The sequence below is a fragment of the Centruroides sculpturatus genome, unplaced genomic scaffold (assembly GCF_000671375.1).
Source record: "Centruroides sculpturatus isolate CEXI.00-Female unplaced genomic scaffold, Cexi_2.0 scaffold42, whole genome shotgun sequence".
Classification (NCBI taxonomy): Eukaryota; Metazoa; Arthropoda; class Arachnida; order Scorpiones; family Buthidae; genus Centruroides; species Centruroides sculpturatus.
In genome coordinates this window covers 254,516-278,402 of record NW_019384399.1, presented here as the reverse complement: position 1 = coordinate 278,402, position 23,887 = coordinate 254,516, and the positions used below count along the sequence as shown (strand labels likewise).

The window sequence follows — 23,887 nt, the reverse complement described above, 5'->3', positions numbered from 1 at the left end:
GCTTAATTTTCTAATTTTTAACGATACAATAGCGACGATTATTATTTAAAAAAATTTTTGTTAGGCTTAACATTGATGAAAATTCAACGCAAAATAGGTTAATAGCGATATACTAATATACTAATTACATGGGATATAATAATATACTACACTAATAATGGATTTTTTCATACTTTTCGGTTATCCGACTTTTCAATTATCCGACCAACCCCAGTCCCCAATTAGGGCGGATAATCGAGGTTCTACTGTATATGCATCAGTATATACCACACTCAAACTGAGGCTATCATAGATACATTTCACAACAATATACAGATTTTCTGACCCACAAATCCTCACAATATGTCTGTTCCTTTAGCAAAAGTGAAAATGATTTCATCAGAGAAAGAAATCTGGATTAAAAAAATAAGATTCTTTATCAATGCATTGCATATGTCAATTGCAACAGACTGCTGCTAAATCCCATCATCCAACTTAATTTCTTATAGCAGTAGCATTTTGTGTGTGTTCAAGTAGAGTTTACAGTGTAATATCTTGTGCACAACCAACCTTGGAACCCCCAGTTGTCTGCTAAACAGACAGAGAGCTATGTTGGAAAACAGAGATATAATTTCATCATGCCTTCTACCAATATGAAATTCTCCTTTCATGTTCCATGAGTTACATGATGGCAGATCCTTTCTAAATATGCAGGAAAAATTACATTGCACTTGAACAACAGAGTTTGTTTTGAATTGTTTTGCCACCAAAAATTTCACTGCCGCAACTGCAGTGCCAGTCCTACTTTGCCTTGATGAATTCTCAACAATTCTCTCAGAAACTTACAGTTCTTGTTTTTTATACAATATATGATAAATGCTTATCTATGTGCTGATTTCGATTTTGTCCAAATATATGAAATTCATGAAGTATGCTTTGTATATACAGAGAATGATGATCATTTATAAATACAATTAACCTACATATACACACACTATACTTTATACTTTAATGATAATTTATTTAATAATAATTATATATCAAACCCTTGTTTTAACAGAGAGGTTGGGGCAAAGAAGGGCGAGTTCAGGAAACAAGCAGTTAACTAAGCAAACCAATGATAAATTATATCATTGGTTTGCTTTGTTAGCTGCTTGTTTCTTGAACTCACCTGAGGTATCCACTATTGTCAAAAGTCTGTTAAGTCAATACAGTATATTTTTAAAACATTTATTAATAATAAACAATGTACAGAATGTATTAAAAGATTATTATAAATAAGCATAAATAAATATATTATTATTACAATGTACATTGAGTAATTTGTACTCTGACTCATTGATCCACTCTTTCAGCATATTCTATCTGCAAATAAAAAATTTTTTATAAATTTATTTTGTTCAGGATAGAACTTTTTGTCCATCAAATCAAGTTCTGTTAAATCAAGGGTCTACTGTTTATTGAATTTAATATCAAATTTTTCATGAGCATTATGTAATAATATTGCATACCATAACTTATGTAAAAGTAATTATTTTTCTAATCACTTATATAACTAAACTAATAAGTCATTTGATCATTTTACTTACTGTAAGTCTTCATTTAATGTCAATTTGTTATATAATGTTGGTGGAAAAAATACAAGTTCTTTTGTAATAGTTTATAATTATTGATATTGAATTTTCTTTACAAAAATCTATGAGGTGGAAATTAAATGCTAGAAGTTGCAAATACAATTCAATATCATCATTGTTAATAAAATTCTATTAAAAATTTTTTTTTATCCAATAGATAATTTTTAATGGAATGAACGTTTTTGACTACTTTCATTAGTTATCCTAAAGTTTAACTACAGAACTTCAACCAAATTAAACATTACAATATAAAATGTATCATGGATTTATTCAATTTAACATTCAAATATAAAAACCATGATGTACAAAATTACCCAACAGCTAAACAGAAAATGTAAGGTATTACAAATATAAATAAAGTATAGATTAATAATGTACAAGTAAATAATAACTTCATATATAAATATCCTGATAATAATGTCATAAGTTATGCTCTTAAGCATACAAATCACCATTGTATATTAGCATAGGTTATGCTCTTAAGCATAACTTACGCTGTTATTTTCATGTATGAAGTTATATATGATGGTCACCTTTGAGAACTTAAATTCTGGTGATACAACATTCTCATGAATTTTATAATCTATTTGTATCATGGTGATTTGTATAATTGCTACTGTGTTTGTAAATTTCAATGATTTCAGACTGCTTGCTGATGATAGGATCCTCAATAGGCCTGAACACAATTTGCTCCAGAACACAAATTTATCTTCATGTGTTGCAAATGCAGAGTTGCGTCCCTTCCCAGTATCATATTGGTATTCTTTCATTCTAGTTTCAAGGTGCCTGGATTCATAGATCTAATATAAATATCTATAACAGGTAGGTGTCAACATGGCTAACAATGCAATTAGACATTACAAAGCTGTTAAACCTAGCCTACAATTATTTATTATTATTTTTCAAACATTAATTGCTTTGAGGTAATGATTAACATTCAAAATAGAAGAAAGTACAAATAATACCACTCTTAAGTCTTTGCTAAGTCACAATAATTATACTTTAGCAGCAATTCTGATTCTTCAGAATTCTAATACAAATATACTATTTGAAATTATAGTTGAACTGTATAGCATATAAACAATGCATGCAGAAACTGGATAATAATAATAATTAAGCAAACAAAAAAAATGAAAAATATTTAATGATAAATGTTTTTGATAACTTTAGCTATCATCATCAGATTAAATATGTTTGTAAAAAAAATGCAGTTGAATCAAACATCTTAACTTAAGGAAGAGTCATCATCTGATTGGTTGTTGATGTTATGTCCTTTATGTTGATGTAGTATTTATTTCTGGACTTCAAATAGAGATTTCCATGTTAGAGAAATGTTGCTATCTTTGAAATTTATGGCCTTAGTTTTCTTACACACCTTACATATATTTAGCTTTTCCAGGTGTATGAGAGATGATTGCATTCTAGTTGCATGTAGTAGTTGGGCTCTCTCTATGTGTGCTTGGATTTGGTGTTCTTTGCCAAGCTGGCTAATGCAGTTGCATAATGCACCTATTTAAACTGAGGTTACATATTCTTTTAAATGTTGTTTGAAAAGCTTACAATGCAAGTTACTTCCTGTTCTCCATTGCAAAGTCAACTTAAGTGCAACCTTAAGTTAACTTAAAGTCAATTTAAGTGCAACTTTAAGTTGACAACCCTCTCTAAAAGGATATAGCATCTTATCTATTGTAGTAAACTCACTTAAATTGTAACTTTCCTTATAATTAGGTACAAAAAGAGTCAAAAATGTTTCAAATAGCTGCCAATTTATCAGTTTTCCTTTGTTCATCTCTACTGGCTTTATCATCAAATCCAAGGAACCTTAGTAAGAATAGAAAGCTTTTATACCTCATTGTTGCATGTAAAATCTGTATCTGTGTCATCAGTCACTCGCAGTTCTCTAATGTTGGTATGCTTGCCTTTTTTTGCTCCAATCAAATAAAACAATCTAACCAAAGCCAACAGTTCATATGTGCTATGTTTTTAGTCCCCTTCTCTTCCAAATTTACTGGAAACATTGTTGATGTATTTATTAGTGCAATCTACAATATTATCTACTAGTAGATAGCCAGACGTTGCTTGGACAAAAAGTAATGATAGCAAAGATTAAGATTATAGCCAATCTTACCCATTTTCATCGAGTGCAAGAATTAGGTCTCCTCTCTTCCGAGACTAATTAGAGAATTTTTAGATATCTGCTCACCATACCGGGATAACAATAATTAAGACTCACTGCAACCACTAACCGATGCTTAGTACCACTAAGTGATGAATAATAAACGTTTTCAAAACTCTTCTGGGTTCTTCTTCAGGTTTACTAAATTTGAAAAATAAGCTGGATCTTCCATAATCATTCATAAATATAAAATCAAACATTAAGACGAAGAGTTCGAATAAAGCGAACTTATGCTCATATGCTCCACATGTCAACTTTATATACAATGAAACACAATATCGTTGAGAATTTTTAGACGGATCTAAAAATATGTTTGATTTCCTTAGATGAAATGTTTCTGGCTTCACTCCTTGGTCCAGGAAATATCTTTATAATATTCTAGTTTTAGTCATTTTCAAATTTGGCTTTTTATTCCACTTCTTACTGTTGTCTCTACCTAAATAGTACTGGCAATCATTGTATTCAATATCATCTTTACCTTCTCTGTTATCTGATGAACTTGTCTCAGTGTCACTTTCATAATTACTCAATTCAACATTTTCATCATTTCAGTCATCTTCATTTTCGAACATTCTGTCATCAAAAATATCCATTTCATCACCATCTTTGTCAGATAATTCTTGTTTTAAAACTTCTGGTATCTCTCCTTGAAGTTATGTAACATTGCTTATAATATATGTAAATACCACAGAAAAATCACAAAAAGTAGAACTAACTCATAAAGAAAAATTGCATACAAGCACACACACACACACACTGTAAAAATACCACAACTGCCATCTAGCTTTCATGATTGAGCAATAGTAATGGAACTATGAAAGGATGGTACACATAACTTTACATATACTTAGAAAAAGTATATGAAAAATTATTTACAGTTTCTTTTTCTCAACCTCATTCACATCTTGTATTATGTGTTAGAACTTCGTATTGTGAAGTTCCAAAGGATCTTAACTTTGGAGTTTTCTACAACTTTTTCATTGTTATGATCCCACCAGTTTTTGCAGTTGGCACAACATAGTTTTGATAGATGTTCCAATGGATCATTTTTAGCAACTGTATTATGGCATTGCTTATAGTTAGTTTGTGAAATCTTTGCACAGGAGCTAAGAATATAATCCACATTTTCTTCAGATTCTTTGCATAATCTGCACTTTGCATCAGTTGTTGATTTCTCAAGTTCCAAGTTTTTAATTGCATTTGATCAAATGGCCTGTTCCTGGGCAGTTAGTATTAAGCCTTTAGTTCCTTTCTTTAAAGTTCCTGATGTTAACCATCTTATTTCTTCAGTATTCACTTTCCCTTTGATCTTTTTTCCAAAATTTTACCATGTAGTCATTTTTATTGCCAGTTTTTTGTTATTATTATTATTATTATAGTATATCCTCCATGGTATATATATATATATATATATCAATGCCTAGAGCTATGCTGGACCAAAGTCAAGGCATATATATATATATACTACTGGCCATTAAAATTGCTACACCAGGAAGGATGCATACCACACACATGAAATTTGCATGACAGATAGAACATGCTGTAATATGTGAATGATTAGCTTTTCAATGCATTCATGTAAGGCAGGTGGCAGTAGTGATGCCTACAATGTGTATAAAATAAAAGATTTTACAGCAGGTTTCTCATACAGAAATTGCATTTGAATGCTGTTTTCTGATAAAACGTTGTTGTTATGCCTCATGTAAGGAGGCGAAATGCCTACCAGCACGTCTGACTTTGATTGAGGTCAAATTGTAGCCTACCAAGATTGCGGTTTATTGTACCACAGTATTGCTGCTTGTGTTGGTTGCGATCCCACGACTGTCAGCAGAATATGGAATCAATAGGTTCAGGAAGGTCATACAGAATGCCGTGCAGGATCTCAGTGGCTTCCCATCACTAACAGTCGAGAAGACAGACATCTTATCCACATTTCCTTAACGGATTGTACAGCCACGTCACAAACCCTTAGTCAAGAAATGGGGTCATTTGCAAGACAACAAATGTCTGCATGAACAATTCAATGACGTTTGCAGCAGCATAGACTGTCAGCATGGTGATCACGGTTTTCGGTACCCTTGACGCTGCATCACAGGCAGGAGTATCTCCAATTGTGTGATCAGTAATGAACCTGGACGCAGGAATGGCGTCATGTCATCTTTCAGACAAATCCCAGTTCTGTTTACAGCACCATGATGGCCTCATCTGTGTTTGGCAGCATTGTGAACATGCATTTGACATCATCATACTGGCCCATCACCTGGAGTAATGGTATGGGGTGCCATTGAATACACGTCTTGATCACCTCTTGTTCGCATTTCCAGCACTTTGAACAGCAGCCATTACATTTCTGATGTGGTAAGGCCTGTAGTTCTGCGCTATCTTCGAGGTCTCCGTAATGCTACATTTCAGCAGGACAATGCACAACCACATGTTGCCTGTATTGTCCTGACCTTCCTTGACCTTTAGAACATATTCGACTGTTACCCTGGCCAGCACATTCTCCTGATCTCTCACCAGTTGAAAATGTCTGGTCAATGGTTGCCGAGCAACTGGCACACCACCACTTGCCAGTCACTACAGTTGATGACCTGTGGCATAGTGTTGAAGCTGCATGGACTGCTGTACCCATACATGCCATCCAATCTCTGTTCGACTCCATGTCCAGGCGGATAAGCGTTGTCATTGCTGCCAAAGGTGACTAATCTGGGTATTGATTTCTCAAGATCTATATCTCCAAATTTCCTGAAAATTTAATTATTTGTTCTTCCCACTATAATGTATATGTCTAATAAGCATCATTCTGTTTTTTGCATTCCTTCCTGGTGTAGCAATTTTAATGGCTAGTAGTGTATATATAAATATAACACAGATATATATATATATGCTGTTCATATATATATATATCTGTGTTTAAGAACTTCCAGATAATGTGACTGTGATTAGTGTAGCAGTATTCTGTAACATGATGTGTGTATTGTGAAGCTCTAATGTTTCAAGACTTTTGTGTCTGTGTGTAGTATTACATCTATATAAGAAAAGACCTTAGGCACAATGAACCCCTATTTATTCTCCACAGACAGTATTTTCTAAGTTCTGAGTATTTGCAATTTTTTAGCATATGTATTTTGTACATTGAGTGTTTGGAACAGTTAGATCTATGATGTATGTGATTTTGTTTTGTTTACCAAAGATGATGGTCTACTTGTCTTGTCTGTTGTGATGGATTTTTTTGTCTGAGGTGTGTATATGTAGTATGGTTCCCGGATGTATAGAAGTTTATGTTTTAGTGCAAGCTTTTCAGTGTATTATATTTGCTATTTGGTTTTGTTGATGTAAATAGTCAGTTAAAAGCTTTGATGCAATATATTGTAATTTGCATTTGTAAAATCTTGAGCATTATGTGGTATTTCCTATAAATGTTATCTGTAAATGTTGTTTCTTTTAAAAATTGCTTTCTGTAGTTTCTTGTATTTATGATCTTATCTTGTACAGCAATCATGAACCCTTTTGATTCTCCAAAGGCATACCCATGAGTCAGACAACAGTTTGATAGTCATCTGTCAACATGATCTTGGCCAAAATCTTTGGGTGCCTACCATGGAGATCTTTCTGAGAACAATATAATGAAATTTGCATTTGTAAAATCTTGTTTATTAAGTGACATTTCCTGTAAGTGTCATCTGTCAATGTTGTATCTTTTAAAAAGTGCTTTCTGTACTTTTGCTTGATGGTGTCTGTGCATTGTGGATTATCTAAAAACACAACAGTACACTAAACCAGTTTATATTAAATATTTTCAGTTTAACTGATTTAGTGTACTGGTGATTTTAGATTATATATGCCACTTCCTGAAGTTTTAATTTGTGTATTTTGTTAGATCCAGGACAATAATGGTGTAAGTTTAATGGTATGTTTTGTTTATATTGTACTATTTTTGTCTGTAAGAGTTAAAGCATTGTGTAGTTGTGATATTTTTTGTTTTCTGTAGAAAGATTCTTGCAGTGTCTGTGTTTATTTGCACAGTATATTTGCAATGTTTATTACTTTAAATGTGTTTTGCATTCAGCTGTGTTGTTAGTACTGAGTTTAATGTGCTGTTTCATTCTTTTGTTAGTCTTTGTTTTATTTGTGCACGTTCTGTAAGTTTTGCTCGTTGGAATCCTAAATATTTATAGACTTTATCCTCATCCATGGATCAATGACATCTCCATTTCAGGATCATCCTTCTTTGGGATTCCTTTTTCTATGCAAAGCATTTTGCTGGGTCAAACTCCACTTGAATCTCAGTGGAGTAAGTGTGTATAACTTCTAATTGGTGATTTATTATTATTATTACTATTGTTGTAAATAAATTTATACTATATAAATTAAAATTTAAATGATTTTTAATTTTTTCAGTTAAAAAAAAAACAATAATTTATATTTTGATATCTAATGGCAATTTGTTGTCTCATTCACCAGAAGACAGACTGGAGTTCCAACACCTATATTTTGAGAAAATTTAAAAATTCATCACTCAGAAATACTATTTATAGCTACAGAAACAGATTTATTAAGGAAGAAATAATGATAAAAATAAATTTCCTCTAGTAAGCTTTATCCAATAATAGTCGCACAAAAAATAAACTTTTGAAAACACAAACACACAAAATAAATATAGATAATTATATAGACTACAACTTTCTATCTTACAATACACACACATTTACTTTAAAAGAATATTATGTAATTTTATATATTAAATAAAAATCTTCAAAAATGAGTTTGCATCACATGTAAAATGTATATAGTTATAATTTAGAATTAATGCATTTAATTATATTTTAAAAACTATAGATGATAAAATATGCTAAAGACAAATTTAATAAAGATGTTTCAGTGATAAATATGTTGTAATTTATATAAAATACATATGATAAGAATTTATGATTTCTCATATTCACCAAGCAATATCAATTAACATTTGCAATTATAGCAATTAATCAAAACATTAATAAGAACAAGTTGGAAAATGCTACCATTAAAACATAACAATTTCATTCATATTTTAAGGTTAATTTCATATTTTAAATATTAAAACTTTTACAAAATTTTATTTAATGGTATATATTTACATGGACTATTTTACAAACTTACCATCTTAAAGTTTTTATATACAAGAAATAACTTTAAAATTCGAGCATATTTAAGATTTTTCGAGATATTTTTAAAGAATTAAAGAGCATCAATCACGCATTCATTCATATAACAGAGGCCAAACGGGCCCATTTCGTTTCAAACTCACCGCAGCCGAAATTACGTCATTTTCTAAAATTAGAGAAATGACGGCAACGTCGTCCAATCGTATTCCTCCTCGATGATATCATCGGTAGCCAGTAAAAAGAAAACATTTTGAAAGTTTACAACTTCTCTGTTTACACTCCCTTCACTTTTTTTTTTTCTTTCTTTTTTGTTAAGTGTTTGCTGATTTAAAATTTAAACTAAAACGACGTTCACTTAATCATTATTACATTAAAAATTTAAAATAATTATAACTATTTCTAATCGCAATAAGATTATTATTATGTAATGTAATATATATTATTATGAAATGACGTAAATATAATTTATTACAGTTAGAAAAAAATATATACACATTAAAATAATTTAAAGTTAATTTTAATTACTAATAAAATAGTTTACGCAACGATTAATCTTATAAGAATCTAGAGCATAAACAAAATTTGAAGAGGGAGATCGATCGATAACGAATTTTCTTTCGGGGATTTCACATTATTTACAAATGAATAATTCGATTTTGAGGGCGCACAGTTTATATTTTATCGCAAAAAAGTGAGATATTTTAATTATTTTAAATTTAAAAAATGTTACGAATTTATTTAGCAAATTGACCATTTGTTATATCGATTATAATAATGGCCGACCTCTTTTTATCAATATATAAATATTTGCCACTTATTGAAGATGGACATTTGTTTATATACAAGTGGATCTAGTGAAATTAAATGATAAATATGTCAAAACTTTTCATAATGTAGATAATTCACGGCTTAAAAATCTTACATTCATTTTACGAAAGAAAATTTTTGTAATTTTTTTTAAATTTATGTAATTATATTTTTCGAATTATTCCTTTCAAACACAAACTCGAGTTTTACAGCATTTTGATAGCTGTAAATCAATTTATAAACATCAATATAATGCCAGGTTTTTCGGGTTATAAAATACAGTAAAGCCTGTATAAGCTGACCACCGTTGGTTCCTAAAAAAAGTGGTCAACTGAGTGACTGTCTAAGGCTTAGACAGTCACTCAATTGATCACTTTTCTTAGGAACCAACGGTGATCAATTTATAGGAGTGAGGCCATAATAGGTTTATATTACACTTTTGCATATTTTTTACTTAACAAGAATGTCGGCATTATACAGCACTGTCCTAAAACAGTTTACGTTAATTTATATTTTTACATTAAATACAATAAAAATATTTAATAAATTATAAAACATCAAATAAAGTTGAGCAAGTTTGCAATACAGTACTGTATTTAATTGCTTTATAAATTTTTCGTTATTGTAGCTCTTGCTGAACGATTGCTGTGCTACACAATATGAAATGGAACAAGTTAGCAGAAAAGGAAAAGATCACGCTTCTGCACAACTTTTTTTTGAAAAAAAACACGCTTTTTTTGTACTTCAAGCATCTTTTCTAGAAGTTGAGAAGACTGATTTTCTGCATATGATATTAGCTGTTTAAACCAAATCATGTGCCTCGGTAATCTCTGTCAAGATACTATCAATTATTTTATCTGCATACTGCGTACGAAAATATTACTCAAGTTCAAAATTAATTAATGTCTTTAAAAATCCTTCTGTTAATTGTTTTGATTTGTTCGATGTGAGCTCCTTGCTGTTTGGCAACAACCTATATCGCCGTTTCCAAACACCTTTTCCAAACGCCGTTTCCAAACACTACCGAGTCAAACACCTTTACATTTTTCGGGGATTATATTTGACCATTCTTCTTTAAGTACTTTCCAAAGCCTACTCAGAGTTATAGCATGTCGATGGAAGAGTCGTTGTTTAAGGAATCCAAAACCGAAGAAGTCTAAAAAGCTAATGCCCGGTGATTTAGTAGGAATATCCTGTTTATATATAAGCCTATGTATAAATATAATTGAGACCAGTAGACCAGGAGAAGTTTTAAGATATTTGAGATACTCCTCAGTTTTGTTTGCAGTGTGAGAAGAGGTTTTGTCATGATGGAACATAACTTTGTCCATGCATGCGAGGAACATTTCTTTCTAGATATGACTTCAGTACATTGCTGATATAATAGTCGGAATTCACCTTAACTTCATTTAAAACATTTATAAGAGGAAGTGGTTCTCTTCCGATCATGGAACTTTCCGGTCAGCTTTCGTAGCACCTCGTCAACCTAGTTCGGGAACATTTTGAACAAGAAAAGAGTAGCAGATCTTCCAACTCCATTACAATAGTTTAAGTAGAAATATACTTCCTCCAATGTCACCATAAATTCTGATCTATCTGCCGCCAGGTGTCTCTCCTACAGTTTGTCTTACGATTTTGTTTGTGTTGCGCGGAAAGGCGATGTACAGTACTTTAGCCTTTTGTACTTTTGTTGCTTTCAAATCCTTAAGAATTATGTTTTGTATATTCCTCTAGCAAGTTCCAATTTTCTTGTTAATATTTCTGATACTTGGAGGGTTTGGTGTAGACAGTAGTTTGTGGACCTTCTCAATATTGGCTTTGCAGCGCGCAGGCCTAGGTTTCGAACAAAGTTTTAAACGACACCATTTTCATTCCATTATTTTTTGTACAAGAACTAATAATATTGCTTACCGGCTTCTGAGCTATATCAATGGAACTAGATTTTACTGATTTAACGATCTCTCTGGAAGTCAACACCTGTTCAGAAAGCAGTTTTACGCAGATATCAATATCCCGATTTTCGTGCGGCGCCATTTTTTCAAATTTTTTCAAATCACAAAAAATCTCGTAAGTTTCGATACTGCCACTTAAAAGATAACACAGTAAAGTTGAATAATATTTGAGTACACACCCTCGGTATGTACAGTTCTTGCCTAAGTTCACGAGTACTGTACTGTACAACGAGATTTACAATAGGATTAAGGACTTGGGTTGGTAAAGGTGGTCAAGTTATAGGAGGACTACTTAATGTTAATTCTATGGGCTGTGTTTGGTTTAAAAAAAATACGTCAACTTAACTTATAGTTATAGAAGTGGTCAACTTTACAGATTTTACTGAATACTTATAATGTTGAGGAATATCATGAGTAGGGAAAATGTTAATTCAAAGAAGTAACTAGAAAAAGTTTATAGTTAAATAACCCATTACAATCAATGCCGATATCAAAATTGGAAATGAAATTTAATGAAATTCCGATTTGTAATACAGTAGAGCGTCGTTTATCCAAAAGAATTCCAGTCGGCAAATTTAAATTTTCGCTAGTGCTGTGGCGCTGCAATCTTTGGCTATATCTTGGGCTACTCCAATATTTTTTTTTGTTGATGTGTGTTTTAGCTGGCAGCATTGGCACTTTTGTGTGGTGTTTTTCTGAGGACTGTGTTTCATGCTGAATCGAACGTTTTTGATACTAGATTAACTTCTAAAGTATAATTTTTTTTTGTTTATTTTTCAATATGTTTATTTTGTTTGTAAAAAATAAAGAAATAATTTTTAACGATACAATAGCCACGATTATTATTTTAAAAAGTTTACGTTAGGCTTAACATCGACGAAAATTCAACGCGAAGCGACACGCAACGGAGAAAAATTTCAACATGGGATAGGTTAATATATTTTTTCGTACATAATCGGTTATCCGAAAAATAAGTTATTCCAACAACCTCAGTCCCCAATTGATTCGGGTAAACGACGCTCTACTGTAATAAGTTTTAGCCGAACGGTTGAAACAATAAAGCCTGCTATCCTGGGAAAATTTTTATTGATGACTTTTCTCCCCGCAGGCACCATAAAGGCTTTTTCAGTCAAACACCCAAGCAACAGACACGGAAAACTTTTTCCTTTCCATGACGATGATTGATCAGATAGCTGGTTGGCCGAGTAGCGGCAACTTGCAGCTCCTGCAACCTTGGATCGACTCCGGCAAGCAACCCCAGGAATTTGTCATGGAGGTCCGTTCCGGATATGTCAGATCCCGTCCTTCACCACCCTGCCGCCCTCACTGTGGGCCTGCCGAATAAACGATAGGTATGATTAAAACAACCCGTCTTATTGTTCACAGAGAAAAAGAAACAAAAACGATAAAAAAATTTTAAAAAATGCAATTACCGGAAATGAAAATAATTTGAATTATGATTATAGGGAAGACCGAGGCTAGTTGCCACAGTGCAAATATCGCCTATATAATCAAAACTGAACGGTCACGTCATCTAGGAATATGTTCCTTTACCGCTCGCCTACATCATTACAAAATTCGAATAATATCCGTTGCATTGTGTTCCGTTAGTTGGCGGTTAGGAGATTTACAGCGAGTCGCGTAAATTTTGATGTGCCGTGTCTTATGCCGTTTGAAAACTTGCAATTAATGGTGAGTAACAACTGTATTTCCCATTAGGTGGGTCTTTAATATATAGAGGAGAAGGTGGTATTATGGAACACTGCGGGTATTATGGAACCACCCCATTTCAAACTGATAATAAAGGCGAACTGTAGCGGAATGTGGCTGAACTGAACTAGGCAGACATCCATAGTAAGGGGAAAACCCCTTTTACTTCAGTTAAACGGTTGTCCGCATTTAATCAGCAAATTTGTTTTTTTTTCAAAATTTGCAAGTTTTGAATGCTAAGTAAATTTAATTATTTTTAAAACATAAATCGTGTAGTTGTAGGTTCACTGGTGCATGTATTCCGTTCCAGAGACTTAGTGGTACGTATTAATCTATGTGATGTTCACGTTTTTTTAAATTTTGGTCTTGACAGACATAAGTTAATTCCAGATGGCGATGCGTGAAATACGGACCCCATTGGTGCTTTTACAGTAATATGGAACTCAACTCTTCCGAACTTTCTATTTGCAAGCAGACATTCCTCCAGAGCAATTTGTGAAAAAGACACTAGGTAGAAAGCCAATTCGTCCAAAGAATATCGAAAAAGAGCTGCTGGAATATATATTGTTGATGGAGGTCATATTTTTCTATTATAAAAGCATTTTTGCGATAAAATACATTGGAGTAAATAATTTGGTAATTATTTAACATTTTTTGTCCTTTCCTATTTGTTTTTGGCTACATTAAAGCATTTTTTTGAAAATATACAGTAAGGTTCCATATTACCACCCGATTTTCTCTAAGCCTACTTTCGGACTTTTTGTACAAAAGCCTTCAAAAACCATACTTATAATTACACTAGCGAAAAATCCAATTAGGAACATTTAGTTTACTAGTTACCAGTACTTTTCGCACAAAAAATGTAGGTGTAGTTACGATACCTTGTTTACAATTCACTAAAATATAATTGGGGTTCCATAATACCACCTTCTCCTCTATATTAAATATAAGGACCCACCTAATGGGAAATACAGTTGTTACTCACCATTAATTAATATATATATACATTGTAAGCAATGGAAACTATGAACCGATTTGTTATGGAAGTTCATTTGGGGCAAATTGTCACACATCGAACGGGGCAACTTGTCACTAAGACTAACTCATCAGAATACCTTGTTTGGTTTGTGATGAGAGTTATAACTGATCCAATGAAAAATAGATTCAGTGCACCAGATGTAAAAATTGGTCTCATGAGCTTTTTTTTAAACTCTTTCCTTGTGGGCACTAAGAGGGCCTCTTTTTTGCAAGCCCATTATGGGTTCGGCCAGTTCCACAATGAGGCTGCCGGGTGGTGAGGAGCGGGGTCCGGCATATCCGAACGGACCACCCCCAAAAAATTCCTGGGGCTTTTTCGACCCGTTCGGATTCAATCCCGGGTCCACCAGAGCGGTAGGTCCAACCTAATCTTGATCGCTCGGCCGCTGGTCTTACGAGCTATGTAGCTATGTGAAGATTTGAGTTATTGCCTTTTTCAGAATAAATAATAGTAAATTAATAGTCTACTTCCTTTATAGAATTGGCACAAGTAAATTTCATATTAAGCATAATTTAACATAATCAAAATGAACTCAGGAAATGTGAGAACTTAGGCTACCTGCTCCCTGTGACAGCATACCCCGTTAAGGGGTCTGTTGTCACAGGTTTTTTTTAGCTCTTTCTGCCCTGTGGGCCTTAAGAGGCCTCTTTTTGCAAGTATTATGGGTTCGACCAGTCCCACAATGGGGCGGCCAGGTGGTGAGGGACGGGGCCCAACATATCCGGACGGACCACCCCAAAAAATTCCTGGGGATTATTCGACCCGTCCAGACTCAATCCCGGGTCCACCAGAGCAGTAGGCTACTATCTTGACCGATCGGCCATCCGGCCATCAAATGTCACAAGGTGACACAGTTTCTAAGATAATAAGTACTAGCATACCCCGCCACGCGTTGTTGTGGCTCAAAATGTATCTATTATAAATTTATAACACTTCCCCGTGGGGGGGGAATTTTTCGAAAAATTTCTTCTTAGTGTACATTCTGTTGACGTACCCTATTAAAACGCAAAAAACCACATCTAAAATAGTATAAATAGAAGCAGAGTTCTTTACGGTAAGCCCTAATCCTAACCATCTCCCTTCAGTGGGGGGAATTTCGACACGTATATTATATAAAAACACGTGCGTATTCGAATGCAGCGTTGTGTCAAAATTTCAAAGGAATCGGTAGGAACAAACGAACATTACATTTTTATTTATATAGATAGATAGAAGATGATCTGCTTTAGTTCATTTTCACAGAAAAGCATAATGCCTCACAGAAAAGCAAACTTAGGGCGTCGTACTCGTAGCGCCATCTGTTGGACATAAAAGCCTTAACCTAGATTATATATTTTAATTTATATGAATGTTTAACGAAATAATATACAGCCTATGTCCACCCTGAGGTTCCATTCTAAATATTGGTGAAAGAATGTTTTAAATCGGATGAGTAGTTTCGGAGATTACCTGCTGCAAACAAACTTACATACATACATACATTACCTCTTTATAATATTAGTATAGATATAGATATAGATGACAAAAAATTATTAAATGTTCATATATTTATTATGAACCAATCAATAGATATAGACTATATGTGCATGCATTTTCACTTAAACCAGTGTTTCTCAACCTGTAATGAATCGTCGCCCCCTTCACTTCAAAATTCCGATGCCGAGGACCGAGGCTAATGCCAAATTCGTACTGCATTGAATAGTATAATGTTATTTGTTTAATTATTGTATGATATAACGAATAAAATATCTAATTTTTGTTAATATAATGTTTTACTATATAGCCCAAAAAATTGTTTTTCACCCCCAAAATATAAATTGTTACTAATCGCCCCTCAATCGCCCATATGGGGGCGATATCGCTCCCGTTGAGAAACGCTGACTTAAACCTAAATAAACTGATATTATACACATTAGAACTAGAAAAGAGTAAAAACTGACATCTAGCCCCGATCTCCCCTATACACAAAATTATTATGAGGTGCCAAATTTCTCATTTCATAAGGAAAAAGAGATGTTTTTTTTATTTTTTAGCTCAACTCTTAGTTTATTTCCAGAACATTTCCGAACAATTTTTAAAAAGTAACTGAAATTTCCTACAACATATTGGACAGCGGCGCCCGCAGACTATAAAAAAGAGCATCATACGTACTGTACATTATATAAATATACAGTATATTTTATATAATGTTTTTTATACCTGTATATATACAGGTATCCCTTGATTAACGCAGTTTAATTAATTAATTAACTGCGTTAAATAATTTAAAAGTTAATTAATGCTACCGCATAAATCGAAATCGGGTTAATCAAATACAGTGGTACTGTACGTCGGTACTCGACCGAACAATCACCACCCACTAAAACAAATTTTCGGTTAATAACAAATATTTTTATTTTAATTTTGTCATCAGTAAAAATGTTTTCTGCGATAAAAATAAACTAATTTAAAAATAAAATGAAACTTTAGAATTTCCTTGGTGATTAAGAAAAGGACAACCCGACGTCAAAGTGGGCGCGTGTCCCAATATACGGGTATTCCTGGCATCCGAGTTGATCCATCTCTAAAAGTTTTGATATGAGACTCGGATTTGGATCCGACTTATCTTATTATCCCAGTTATCTGGCCCGTCTTCGTAGACGCGTCGACCCGTTCCTTCCTTTGTGAAATATGATAGGCCCATCATCAGGGACGGATCATCGCATAGACAAATGAGACAAATGTCTAGGGCCCGGTCAAACTGTCTATTTTTATAAGATTTGTAAATAAGATAGTTTACTTTTCTGTTGGATAACTGTATATAATACATAAATAAACAAAAATATATTGCTTTTTATATGATTATTGCGAATTCTAAAATCTAAAGAATACGTGTTCTAATATGTTTTCTTATTGAAAGTAAAACGCCAAATAATTTAGAATTTGTTTTTAGCGATAAGAATAATATTAATTATATGTATTCTTAACATTCTGTGAAATATTGTTAAATAATTTTCCTTTTATTTTTTATTAAGCAGCTGCAGTGTCCGTATACAATTTAATAGAAATAATATTAACAAGATTTATTAATTGAAAGAGCCGGGAGGGAGCCCGATAAGAAGAAAATGTCTAGGGCCCCAAAGTGGGTTAATCCGGCCCGGCCCATCATAGGTTTAACCTATTAATTACAGTATAGTCTTCTTGACAATCAGAGTAAATATCTTATTGAGACTGATAATCTGATATAGTGTAATAAAAATATGTACAACAGTTTTACAATGAATTGAAAAATTTAATAGATATACAGAAATTCACATAAAAAACTGCCCCTTCTTCTTTAGCAGTCTTAAATTAATCAATTACAGAAAAAAAGTCGTTTTGCAGCAATATCTCTTTCAATAGACAAGACGTAAAGTGAAGAAAGTCTCGCTTGATGCATTGCTGATCGGAGGTAGTTCGAGATCAAATTTGACTTTCAAAATGATCGTTCTGTACATTCAACAAAAACCGGTTTTATATTTTCAATAATTACCAATTTGATAAATGGTAATTATTGAAAATATACTACGAAGATAGAGTCTCGCGATTTCGGGGGCCTGTCAAAGTGTTGCCCTTTTCTCTTTTATATAAGATCACTTCTGTGTACATAGACAATAGGCACACCTATATATAGTGTATTTCGTCATTGACATTAGCATTGTGACAACGGTACCTATTAGGAGCCATACTGAAGGGGTAGATTGTTCATTACTTCCACTACATTTGAGAATGAAATACTATATTGTTGTTATCACGGTTAAGTTATTCGGTTTCGAAACAGAAAAATGGGACATTTTTCACAAGTAACTCGTTGCTTTATTTTAAATGAAAACACTTTCAATCGTTCTATTAACTGACAAAGTAAAAAAAGTATAATTGCATACTTTCAACTCTATTTTATGGAAAATCTCCGATTTTTCCTATTTCCTTCCATTTCTGGTTTGGAACTTCTGTTTTAAGAGACGTTTGGCTAAGGAAATTTGTGTATTCAGTTTCTAAGCTTATTATGTCTATAGAAATCGTGTTATTCTATATAGTTTGTTCAATAACATATGAAAATGCCAAGTGAAGATAGACTTTGTTAATCGGTATCAAATGCAGTGTGACTTAAAAATATTCTGGATGAAGCTTTAGCGATCATTTCTTTCTCAACACACAAGATCCAAAATTTTTTGAAAAAATATCTTGAAATGATTTTGTTAATGATTGATAATGATTAAGCTAAATGTTATCTACAAAGTATACTTCTTCGTTTGGATTTTTTCTATTTTACAATGATTATTCTCAATGAAATACCTTGCATATTACCCATTTCTTTTGATCCTGCTCCTACAATCTTTTTCATCTCTCTGTCCTTTTAAATTCCATTGCTTCCTCAACGTCATTTATCCAACTTCTAGATGCACCACCGCCTATGCTCCTTCTCTTCGGTATCCATTTCAAAACTTTGATAATCTTCTGTAGGCAATAGCCTTTGTTTCCTTAAAATTTCTTTGCTTCGTGAATAGGACCCGAAAAGCATACAAATCATTACAAACTGGTCATTTTCTCCCGAAAATCTCTGTCTCTCATTTTGACATTCTCGCGGAAGCACCAGCCAAAACGGTCACAGATGTCATTCGTGTGGCTAGTTAATTAATTAAGTTAACACAAAATTTCCGCACTTCCATTTGCCGTTATCTTTACAGATCTAAACCATTTCAATACTATATCCTCTGTTTTATCTATATTTCTGTCTGTATTAAGAGTACTTCTTATCACACTGTTTTCGATTTTATCAAATCAACAGCAACGGCGGCAGGATTTTTATTCTGGGTAGGCAGAGGTGGGGCGGAACGTTATTTTAGTGGAGCGGGTGTTATCTGCACCTTCTATTATCAAACAAGTTTTTACGATTTAGTGATCGATTCTCAGTAAGACATAAGTAAAAGAAAGTTTAGTGAGAACGTATAATTACTTCGCGAACAATAAATTCATATTTAAAGAATCGCCTCAATAATGACCAATGCATTTGCGCAATAATTTTACAATTAGTAAAGACCTATGCAATTAAAAATAATTTGAAACATTTAAAATTTTTCTTTTGTCATGCAGTTAAGAATGGTCTTAAAACATCAAACGAGCAATTATTTATTGTGACATCGTCACAATACCGGGCTGCAATTTTTAATCATATTTTTAATTAATTTAATTTAAAATATATGCTCTCCACTTCAAATTAGTAATGTCTTGCCCTTGTACATTATGCTTTTCTTTTAACAATAGTCGTGCCGGTCATCTATCCAACACCTATCGGGGGAAAATTTTTTAATCAAAATAACGTGACTTCCTGTTTGCATCGGAAGTTCGTAGGCCTATATAGTTAATCTTAGGGACAGGAGGCCCGTTTTTCATATGTGGTCATCTAACTACGTTCTCGAGATTAAGGCTGTGTACACACTAGGCGTTTTGCGTTGCGTTTCATCAATAAATAGATCAGTATCGAAATGGAGAACGATCATTTCGATACTGATCTATTTATCTATTTATTGATGAAATCTAAAAGAGACCAACCACTGTCAAAGGATTTTATAGATATTTTAAAAGAATTAAAAAACTTGGGTTTATTTTGTCTTAGTTTTGGATACAACGTTGCAAACATTCCATGTGTCAGTCTATCTCGTAATATTGGGTGCACCCAAAATTCTCTTTGCCTCTGCCATCGTCTTTTATAGCGACGATGGAGGAGGGACACACAAGCAATTACTTTCACGTCCATTTCCAAACTGAGCCAGTGCGTATGCTCCACTAAACGCTCGTCTAACGCCGAGCTAACGCCTGGTGTGTACGCCGCTAACGCGCGTTTAACGCAACGCAAAACGCCTAGTGTGTACACAGCCTAAGGACAAACGGACGACAGTGGGAATTTATAGGTCTACAATTTTTTTTCAAATTGCAGCCCAATCAAAAATCCGTTCTGTGAAGCGTTTTATTATCTACTTGTATTATGTTTGTAAGCTGCAGCTCTAAGCGAACATTTTATATGAAATGAAGTCCGAGAAGTTTAAACCATTTGATGCAGTGGTAAAGTGAATTTTGTTTAAAGATTATAGGAACACACTCTATAGTTCATAGTGTTTTTTAAAGATTTGTGATTTAACATTTCTCAAGTCGTTTCGAAACACGGTGTTGCATAAGATCTCCTCATGTAGGCTATATCTAAAGTGTCTGCTTACAAGGCGAGCAGCACAAATAGCCTATTCGTTATTTCGTATCTATCATTTATTAATTCTCAACGCTGGATTAGGATGATATTATCTATTATTCTCGCAGTGAATTCTCATTAAGGATGCTAAATATCATTTATCATCATAATGAAGAACTTCTGTACATAGGCACGTAGCCTATGTACTGGATTTTCTCTTAATTCCTTCGTACAGTTTATAGGCAGTTAGCGAACCTCTACTCCACACTCAGAAAAATTATATTTTGTTATGAAATACTAAAATGCTAATCAGATAAGCCTCTGAAAACGGCTAGTGTTTTTCAATGAATGTCCAATATTTTCTACTCGCTCTTCCACTATTCCCACTTTTGGAATTAAGTGTGGAAAGTTAAATAAATAGGCTACGATATATTTAAATATCGGATGGATCTCTCAAACTGACCTACGCTCTATCCCTCAGTCAGCAACTCCGAAGTTCCAATAGTTTTCATCTGTAAAATATAACATGAAATAGATATTACTTAAATACGCGTGTGTGTGTAATTAAATGTGTATATATGTAGACACACAATTATTATAGAATATATATTGAATTTAAAATTAAATTTTACCGTGTTCTTGGGAAATAATTCGATTTCCGGAAATTTTTTATTTGTGAAAACTTTACTCTTTGTGCAAGAGAAAACTTCGCGATTTCTAATAAATTCGGATTGAAGAACTTTTTTTCGTTTTTAAAGAAGAAAAATAATTTTAAGAACAATTTTACAATTGATATAATTTTCTATTTCGCTTTACGAAACTCATCTCTGTGGACTTTTACGTAGTTAAATATTTAAGAATCATTCCGGATAAATTGATCGAACACGAACATTTCTTCAAAAACAGAGTTCGATTACGTGGACTGCGTGGGACTTTCCAAACGAGTTTCGAACTCCCACGCCTTCGGAAATATTTCAGATATTTTGTAATTCTATTCTATTAGTAGCGGACAATGTCCAAGACGACGATCGCATTTTAATTTCGTGCATTTACTCCATTTTCAAGAAAATGTTAAAATAATATAAATAGATTAACACAATCTGTTGACGTTTACGCGTCTACCAGTTTACGACCACCACATTTAACATATAAAAAATTATTCTACAAAAAAATATTGAAAATATTTTTGCGAATACGCGTATTATTATTCAAAACAACTTTTTAGTAAATATTTTAATTTAAAAACAATATTCTTATCTTTTAAACAAAGAGATTAATGCTATTATAGTGATAAAAATGATTCGGGGGAAACAAAAACGAATGTCTCGGTCAATAATCAATCGATTCGAAAGATTTTATAACGGATAATTCGAGGAAAAAGATAAAATGTTATAGTTTTAGAACTAAAACATTTTATCGGTTACTGTATTAGTTTTATCGCGTGAATTTAACAAAATTGAATACAAAACGTGTAACAATTATTGTCCAAAATTAATCCGAACATCAATCTCGAGAGAAATGCGAAACATGCTCAATTAATTTAAAGAAATGTAGTGTGCATATATCATCATCGTGAGGTTAAGAAACGTTACCATCAAATATAACGTTTTTGATATATGGCAATTTTAAAATAAATGTCGTCGACGGAGATAAAGAAATATCAAAATTGATGAAATTTTCTGTTTGTCTGGACTCAGAATCGATCATGAATACCAGCTGTTTCGATATTCAACAATTTCTAGATGCAAATATATCTTCCGGAGTTGAATTTTTCTCCTATATAACATATGCATTATTATTATTATTATCCGATACAAGTTACTAACAAAATAAGACCAGATAGCTGGAGAGATTCCTTATATCTATACAAGTTAATAAATGCGTATTACTGATGAAATCTTGTTGTCATAATAATGTACACTTGCATCGATTTGACGTAATTTCTACTTTTTGGTATTTAAAGTGAAAAATGACGTCAAACTGGCATAATGTACTCTATTCCCGACAGTTCTTTATACTATATCGATAAGAAGACTAAAGTGTTTGTTCGTAACACAATATCTCGTGTTTATTTGCTATTTTTAAATACAACGTATGGCTAATATGCAAACAGTATAAATTCTGGAGGAAAAAAATATTGCTAGTATCAATTTTGTCGTGATTTATTATTATTACAGTACAATTTCAATTTTATAGGCGACACCGACGCTATTTAATTTCTTTATTAAAGAAAAATAAATTTACATTAAAATATACATATTGTATTGTATATGGATAAAATATTTAAACATATAGGTCTGGATAATTTCAATTACAAATACCTGAAGTTAACTATAACTACAATTAGATAGAGATCATGAGTTTAAAATATTAAAGGGATATAAGAAATTTTTAACAATTATTTTACGATAAAAGCTGTTATTGTGCTGGTGGTATAGGGTACACATCAAAAAAGTTCATTGTTCCAAACAATCTATACACAGTGGTGTGCTGTGACATTTGATGACAGGGAAGCTGTGTTTCCATAAAAATTTTAAACAAATACTGGAAATGACAAAAATAAACACTATTTATTTTAATTCTAAAATATATAATTGACACGAAACAAAGATATAAGAACTTGTTTTCATTATTTTTTATAAACTAACTCGTTTCCACAATTTTTTTCTGCAAAGTTGTTAATTACAGTACTTTATCATAAAAATCGCTTGTGGTTGATTTCATCAAAGTATTTAAAAGCTTTTTCTATCGAAAGCAAGGCTAGTGATGACAATCTTTCCTCTGACTGAATGTTCCTTGCAAATGTATGAATTTGCTTCATGGTTGAAAAATTGCACTCAACAGATGCACTGGTAGATGTAACAGACGTAAAAATTAATAATATTAAATCATACAATTCTTTTAATACATCTTTATTCGGATCGCCATTACTTATAATATATTTTATATCTAAGAGTGACTTGCCAATATAGTCTGTACATGAATATAAATATTGAAATTCACTATATAATTAAGGCAAATCAAAAAATTCTCCATACAATTTACTTAAAGAATTAACTCTCTTCAGAAAATTGTTTTTCATAATAATCAAAATTATTAACATCTAAAAGTGATAAAAATTTTAAAGATTTTGTCTGAAAATTTGTCAGTACAATTTTGTATCAATATATGCATTATTTCATGAAATGGACATTTATATAACACCTTTTTAGACCAATATGTGTTTTTTTTTTTTTTTTTTTTT

At 32.4% G+C, this 23,887-nt stretch overlaps 1 long non-coding RNA gene and 1 pseudogene across 1 annotated transcript in view; one reads left to right on the top strand and one right to left on the bottom strand.

The window, feature by feature from the left end:
• The window catches only part of LOC111618581, a 26,651-nt gene extending 17,340 nt beyond the window's left edge, over window positions 1-9,311 (bottom strand). Inside the window, exon 1 of the long non-coding RNA XR_002755594.1 lies at window positions 8,929-9,311. This is a non-coding gene — a long non-coding RNA (uncharacterized LOC111618581). The remainder of the gene's footprint in view (window positions 1-8,928) is intronic.
• Window positions 5,483-6,385, top strand: LOC111618580 (annotated as a pseudogene).
• Window positions 9,312-23,887: the final 14,576 nt, after the last annotated feature.